This window comes from Silene latifolia, unplaced genomic scaffold (assembly GCF_048544455.1).
Source record: "Silene latifolia isolate original U9 population unplaced genomic scaffold, ASM4854445v1 scaffold_600, whole genome shotgun sequence".
Lineage (NCBI taxonomy): Eukaryota > Viridiplantae > Streptophyta > Magnoliopsida > Caryophyllales > Caryophyllaceae > Silene > Silene latifolia.
In genome coordinates this window covers 23,277-31,963 of record NW_027413509.1, presented here as the reverse complement: position 1 = coordinate 31,963, position 8,687 = coordinate 23,277, and positions in this window count along the sequence as shown.

Here is an 8,687-nt window from a genome sequence, read left to right as displayed (position 1 = left end):
GGATAGCTTGATAATGGAAGGAAGATGAAGAATGAGCCGTGTGAGTGTGATGTGCGAAGAGAATGATAGTAGCAGAGAGAGAAAAACAGATGAGTGAGAAAGGGAAATTGCAAAAATGATTTGAGTTACAGGGTTTTAGAGGGTTAGGGGGTGCTGAACTGCGGATGTTTGATAGGTTAGATGAGTTTCTCTTCCGTCTAATTCGTCTGATAATAGGACTGTGAGTGGTTCTCACCGTTCTCATTATCTTGGTGGTTCTCACTGGATCTCAAATATATATATATATATATATATATATATATATATATATATATATATATATATATATATATATATATATATATATATATAAAAGAAGATCCTGGGAGTCCACTTATATATTTGAGTCCATGAGTCCATAAAACAATATCACGCACTATATAACACAATATCACGATTTTTTTTTCGAAATTTTTTTTTTCAATTTTTTTTTTCGATTTTTTTTAAAATTTTTTTTTTTTCGAAATTTTTTTTTCAATTTTTTTTTTTTCGATTTTTTTTTTCAATTTTTTTTTTTTCTAAAAAGTTTTTTTTTCTAAAAAGTTTTTTTTTCTAAAAAGTTTTTTTTTTCTAAAAAGTTTTTTTTTTCTAAAAAGTTTTTTTTTTTTAATGTAAGTTGTGATATTGTTTAGTATAACGTGTGATATTGTATTACAAAACAATATCACGATTTTTTTTTTTCAAAAACTTTAATTTCAGCTGTGATATTGATTACCATAACGTGTGATACTGTAAAATGTGATATTGTGTAGCATAACGGGTGATATTATATTACAAAATAATATCACGAATTTTTTTTTTGTAGCATAAGCTGTGATATTGTTTAATATAACGTGTGATATTGTATCATGGACTCACGGACTCAAAAAGATAGGGTGGACTCATGTGATCCTAATTCTATATATATATATATATATATATATATATATATATATATATATATATATATATATATATATATATATATAATTCCTTCTCGCGTTATCGTCTACCAAAACTGTGATTGGTCAGCATGTTTTTCGTTTTTCTTAAATTTTCCGGTTCTCTAATTGCGTACCATTACTGCATCGTCTTCTGCATGCATGTTTTTTGTTTTTCTTAATTTTTTTGGTTCTCTAATTGCGTACCATTTGATTATTGTTTTGTAGGTATTATGCAATTTGCACAATTGATAAATAATCCATGATCCTACGTGAAAATACATAGAGAAGAGTTCACTTACAAACGGATTCAGATATCGAAATAAAGCCGTTTGTTCTTTATAAATCCAATATGTTAACTTCATGTATGTTCCTTGCCTAATTGGTTTTATTATCTCCTTCTGTCTCAACCAGGTAAAAATTCTTGGCTGATATCACTATATAAGATGATTTTTTACGGTCTGCAATGCTTGGAGTTGTATCTAATTAGTACTAATGTTCGGCTGTTGCTACTGGTGACATAGATAAGGCTTTCAATGTACTCACTACAAAGAGACATTTTTCGTGTGCTGATATTGTCATATACCTTCCCTGTGATTTATGAATGTAGTTTCCATCTTATGAAACAGAAAGGAGCTGAGCGTCTAAGACACCTGATCTTGAGAAGGGTGTTGCTAAAGCTATTCAGGATCTGTATGATGTCATACGTCACAATGTACTTGTTGTTAATATAAGGTTTGGTACCCTGAGATGAAAAGATCACTATTCAAGTCTCTGAAATTAAAATAAATGATATGTAATTATGTAAACAAATGGTATGATGTATGTAAAGAGAGGCTAGCTATATTAGCTTGCAAACTGGTCATATCGTGCTTGTATTCTCAGGGACCATATGGAGACATATAATATGATGTCTAAAGCATGAGCTGAAGGCACTCTTTTCTCAAAATTGAAATGGCCTAAGGATGCAGAACTGGTAGGTCAAACTTCAAAGTTAATTGTGGTATATAGTTATGATTATTTTTGCTTTTCTATCAAAGAAATTCTATGTAAAGTATGGGTGATAATAGATTAGTTATGTTTATTCATTTAATTTTAGGCTACTTTCATATTGTTTGAGTTTGATTTCTACATCAATATAAAGTACGGAGTATGTTTTTGGATGTTTAATTCTACTCCTTATTTATTATTGCTTCATCTGTTCTCAGGTTTCACAAGTACATTATACCAATACCCGAGTTTCCCATACCATTACCCGTTTATCTCCACTGAAATCTCCGCTCCCTCTGAGTTTACATCCCGACTCTGCCATAATAGAGAACGTGGCTCGACGTGGCATGAAGATGATGCACGGTATAGTTCGATAAATTGAGGAGCTTAAAACCGGCTTCATATGTTAATTATCTCTCACTATAAGAAATAAGCGTTTTTGGGACACCTGTTTTGGAAGTTGGAACCATCTCTAACACGTTATGGATGGACTTCATTATATTGTTTTGGATGCCTACTTTTAGACAAGATTGCATGGAAATAAACTTTAAAACAATTTTTTGAAGGGTACTTGGACTACCTGCAGATGGTTCCAACTGCCAAGCCGTGTTTACACACACAATGAAATTTTGGTGTTTGCCCGTAAGTAAGTTGAGCAGGTTTCTTAACACACGAAAAAAGGAGCAGTTAATGAAGTTTGGTTAGGAATCCTATTGTCCTAATTAGATTTAAATAGTCGTCTCTACATTCATTACGATGGAGTATGTAAGAGAGCTCTACATTTGAAACTTTAATGTTCTTCCAGGTTAAGTTATGTCAATCAGGTTCAACCACTTACAATCATGTTGGACTTGTGATTGAATAATTTTAAATGTAATGATGAACTTTAATAATTATTGGCAAAATGCATAAAATCAACCAAATTCAATTATTTATTTATTTTAGTGATCCCAAAACTCGCCAATAATAATAACTAATTTTCTAAATATCTTTTAAGTTTATTGGTTGTCCAGTACAATACATATATCATATGAAATTGAAAAATGGCCCGTGAATTGATTATTTTAGTTATTTCATAACGTATGCGTTCAACAATGGTTTACGAGACAGAATACTACAACTAGGCCCGTGCATCGCATTTTTAATTAAATCTAGTATCTATCTATATTAATAAAGGAAGCTTTTTTCGAGCGTTTATAGAGTCTCCAACTTTTATGAAATACCTCAGGGAAATACATTAATATATTTTGTGATAGTTGTATAGATAAATTTTGTTATTGTAGTAGTACCAAACTTCTAACGCCGTCGATATTTGTTGCTTATAGTATTTGAGTTGGATTTGTATACTTATCTCTATATAAAAGGAATTGATGTCCTATGTTTGTTCTACGTAGCATACCTCTTCCCAAGTTTATTTATTGTTTTATTGCTCTTTTTTTTCGGTTCGTGTTTTTGCTATTGATGTTGGTGTACATGATATTGTATAGTGACTACTTACTTAAGTTGTGGTGCAAATTTTAGTTTTTGGTAGCTTTTTTACGTATTTGTTTTCTTATGCAGATCGTATTTTTTAAGCTTATTACACGTAGATGGAGAAGGTGTTGATCGTCTTATTGAGGACATTGAAACACATTAAAGAGCAAATTCATGGTAAATCCTCATACATCATAATAACTAACATGTTATACGAGTAATTTTGGTGGAGTAATGATAATTGATTTAACATTAAAATTGTGAGTTCGTTTGGAACATTATGTGAAGTTTCGCAAACTTCATGCTAATGTGTACACAAGCGCACAACACGATTTCGATGAGTTTTTATATTACTATAAAAAGGTAAACAAATGAATAAGATACTCAAATATAGAATAGGTAAATAAATGACCGGAGATGGAGAAGTAAATTGATTTAGAGAAAAGGTACACTCATAGTAATGTTGTTTGTTCGGCTACGTATCTTGAATTTCCTACTATCGAATGTTCTTGAATTTTTATTGCCCTCGGCAACGCACATATGCAATTATTACACATCATTGATCATTGATTGTGATTCTGTGAGATTGGTTCATTTTGTGTGATATGTGAGATTGTTCGGCTACGTATCTTAGTCATAACTCATAATATGAAAGTTAAATTAAGAAGATATTATGGCAATAAATAGATCCTTATCGGAGTAAATTTTTTGGACGGCCTTAACTTTTTACAAGAAAATACGCCTGATAAATAGTTGTCATGGTAAGTACCTTCACTGTTACGAGTTACGAATTCACTAATCAAGTACCTTTGTCATGGTAATCTACAACTCATATAGCGTCATGTATGATTACGTGATGGGATTGACAAACGCCACATAGTAACAACGATTTGTGTAATAATCAATCAAAACTCCTTTCATCTTACACAAGACCGACCTTTCACAAATTTGTTGTAAATAGATTTATTCTATGAGCTTTTTTCGAGCAATTATAGAGAATTTAATTTTTTTAAACTATCAAAAATAAATTTTAATGAAAATATACCTAGAGAATATAGATAACTACGAAGTATGTATTTTAGCCACGGTGACATACTTACACTACGTACGTTTCATAATTGTATACTAAGTTGAGAATAAGCCAAACTCTACCGCTGATGATTCAATAACCTACGTGATCTATTGAGATATTTTTGGAGCGAACTTTGCTTCTTTTTCATTATAAAAGCCTTAACCATGCTTCTCATAATCTCATCGTTTCATAGTACATTAGAATGCATCGTAAATTTTAGTTATTCTACAATTTATTACTATATTTTTTGAATTTGTGTGATCCATTTATGACATTGATAATACTTGACATGATTTTCTTTAAGATCTCATATAAAATCTAATCTTTCCATTATTTTTGACTTAATGACGAGGTGTAACATATTTATCACAAGCTTCATGTCCATGTACGGCTCTATGAACTATGATGAAACTAGATCATAGTGATCAGATTGTATGATGATGATGAATGTAAAAGAGATGAGAGAGATAAGAAAAGAGAAGAGTAATCTGTATTATTATCAAAACAACTTAACCAATGAGGATACAATGGTATGATATTTATACTAGTGTGTTAGGTACAATTATAAGTCGGTTATAACCAACTAACTCCTAACAGACTATAACAAACTCTATATTCCACATCCCCCCCTCAAGATGGATGATCTTGGAACAATTTGAGTCCTAGCTTTGCATAGAAAGAAGTGATGTTCTTGTTTGCCAAGTGCTTTTGTCATCACATCGAGTCAGAGACCAGTCCTAACATGTTGAGTGTATAAAAATCCTTCCAATTGCTTGTCTCTAACAAAATGACAATCAATATTGAGGTGTTTAGTCCTCTCATGGAAGACGGGGTTTAAGGCAATGTGTTTAGCTGCTTTGTTATCGCAATAAAGAGGAATAGGAAGCTTGATGTCAACACCAAAATCTTTAAGCAACCCAACCAACCAAACTAGCTCACTTGTAGTATAGGACATACTCCCGTATTCTGCTTCGAACTCTTGCTTATCAGTAACTTTTGCTTCTTAGTCTTCCAAGAGATCAAGGAAGTTCCTAAGAATATACAAAGATCCACTCAAAGATCCGCAACTAGAAGCACACGAGCCCCAGTCTGCATCACTGTATGCTTGCAGAGTAAGGGATGCAGTGGATGAATAGAATAAACCAACATTAACAGTCCCTTTCAGGTATCTAAGGAGATGCTGTGCAGCTTGATAATGGGGCTCTCGTGGCTGACTAAGAAACTGACTAAGGTGTTGTACACTGTAAGCAATGTCAGGTCTAGTCAGACTCAAGTATAGCAGCCTGCCTATAAGTCTTCTGTAAACCTCAGGATCCTCCAATAACTCCCCTTGGTCGATGGACAACTTTAGTCCCTTCTGCATAGGAAAGGAAGCAGCCTTACAATCCTCAAATCCTGCATCTTTTATGATATCCAAGACATATTTTCTTTGGTTCAACATTATGCCAGATGCATTTCTTCCAATCTCCAAGCCCAAAAAATACCTCATGACACCCAAGTCCTTGATAGTGTACTTAGAATGCAATTCAGACTTCAGTGAATCTAGTGCACTCAAATCATCACCAGTTAACAATATATCATCAACATATACTAAGACCAGTGCCAGTTTATTGTTCAGAGGATTATGCTTAGTAAACAGGGGAATAGTCTTGCTTTGATTGTGTATATCCATGGTGAACCAAAAATTTTGTTAATTCTTGATTCCATTGTCTTGAGGCCTGTTTCAGACCATATAAAGATCTTATGAGCTTACAAACCTGCCCTTTCTTGGCTTTAGTGTAACCTAATGGAGGCCTCATGTAAACCTCTTCATCAATATAGCCATGTAAGAAGGCATTATTGACATCTAATTGAAAAAGAGACCAATTTCTAATGGCAGCAACAGCAAGTAAGGCCCTGACAGTGGTGAACTTTGCAACAGGAGAGAAGGTGTGTTTGTAATCCTTGTCCTTAACCTGATTAAAACCCTTAGCCACCAGTCTTGCCTTAAACCTCTCCACTGTGCCATCAGCCTTATGTTTTATTTTGTAAACCCATTTACAACCTATATCCTTCTTTCCAACAGGTAGTGATGTCAGCTCCCATGTATTGTTTCTCTCAAGAGCATTCAGTTCCTGATTCATGGCAGTAACCCACCTTGCATCCTGGCTTGCTTGATTGTAATAACTGGGCTCAAATTCTTTAATTACATTACTCAAGGATGTTGTGTAGCTTGAATCAAAATCATTATGCAGCTGTTTAAGAACAGTTGCTTGTAGAGCAGCTGAACAATGATAATCAGCTAATTTTGCTGGTGTCTTTCTCTTCCTGCTGGACTTCCTGACTTGAGGAGATCCTGATACTTGATCTGACTGTATAGTAGATTCTCCAGTACTAGTAGGAGTATTATGTTGTAATATTTGAATACTAGAATCACTAATTTGAGTAGTATCTGGCATATTATTTGTGGCTTTCTTTGATTGAACTAATGTACTATTAATATCGCTTAAAAAATCTACGAAATCGCACGAGATGAACCAAATTTTTAAAAGGTAAGAAATATTCATAAAAAATGACATCTCTATTAACAAAAGTTTGATTAGTGTCTAAGTCATAAAGTTTATACCCTTTTTGATTGGGAGGATACCCAAGAAAAATACATCTTCTAGCTTTAGGCATGAATTTGTCCGTAGTAGTGGGAGGCATAGTAGCATAGCAAAGAGAACCAAACACTCTTAATTCATCATATCTAGGCTTAGTGTTGAATAACAACTCATGTGGAGTTTGCCAATTTAAAACAGAAAAAGGCATTTTGTTTATTAAATATGTGGCTGTGAGTAGACAGTCCCCCCAAAACCTTATAGGTAGTTTAGCATGGAACCTAAGAGCACGTGCAGTCTCTAGAAGGTGTCTATGCTTTCTCTCTACCCTACCATTCTGTTGAGGACGACCAACAATGCTTCTTTGATGTACAATGCCCTTGGATGCAAAATAATCATTACAATGCACTTGGAAGAACTCAGTACCATTATCAGATCTAATTATCTTTATCTTTGCACTAAACTGAGTCTCAATCATATTTATAAAACTGATTATCAAATTAGGCACTTGAGTCTTTTGCTGTACTAAGAAAGTCCAGGTGCATCTGGTATAATCATCCAGAATGGTAAGAAAAGACTGTGCACCAGTCCTATCAGGCTGTCTATATGGTCCCCATAAGTCCATATGAACAAGATCAAAACATTTAGTAGCATGGGAAGTACTTCTATTAAAAGGCAAAGAGTGATGTTTGGCAAAAACACAGGTCTCACAAAACATTTTATTAACATTCTTCATAGTAGCAGGATGTACATGTTTTAACTTCTCAATGGAAGAATGGCCTAGTCTAGAATGAAGTAAAGCTACAACAATTTGATTAACAAAATGAAAAGAAGATGCTTTATTGCAAGATCTAGTATTAGTGAACACTCTAAGTCTGTATAAGTCTCCACATCTTTTACCACAAGCAACAGTTGTCTTACTTGAAGGGTCCTGAAATAAACAAGCATTATTGAAAAAAGTGACAGTTAACTTAGATCTGGTTATCAACTTTCCAACAGATAAAAGATTAGCTTGAAAATCAGGTATAACCAAGACATCAAACAAGGTAATTTCTGAGGTCAAATAAACTGTCCCAGTGTAACACCCCCATACTCCAAGTGCCTTACCAGGACCACTCAGGTATGAGGATGTCACCATCTCGGTTACCCGAGGCATGATAATCATAAGACAATGAAGAAACATACTTTATTAAATAAGTTTAAGTGATTACATTACAAAACCAACTGTAAGCAAAATACAACTGTCCTCAAACTATAAACCAACTGAAAGGAACTGTTCTAATAAACACAAATGGAAGACTAAAGACTACGATATGTGATGACTCCATCCCCGCTAGATCCCACGCGTATCCAAGATATACCCTTGCAACATGCTCACCACCCCGAATGGATCACCACGAGTTTTTAAAACATTTAAACGGGTCGATACTAATCACACAACTTATATATATATATCATTAATAAGACAAACAGACAATTTGAATCACACACACACACACACCACCAACCAATCCCCATCATCTCAATCTTGACCGTCCACCGGACCAGCCACCGCCATGGGGGACCGCAGCCGTTCCCACCTAAGCCCCGCTCATCGTACGAGCGATAACCCTG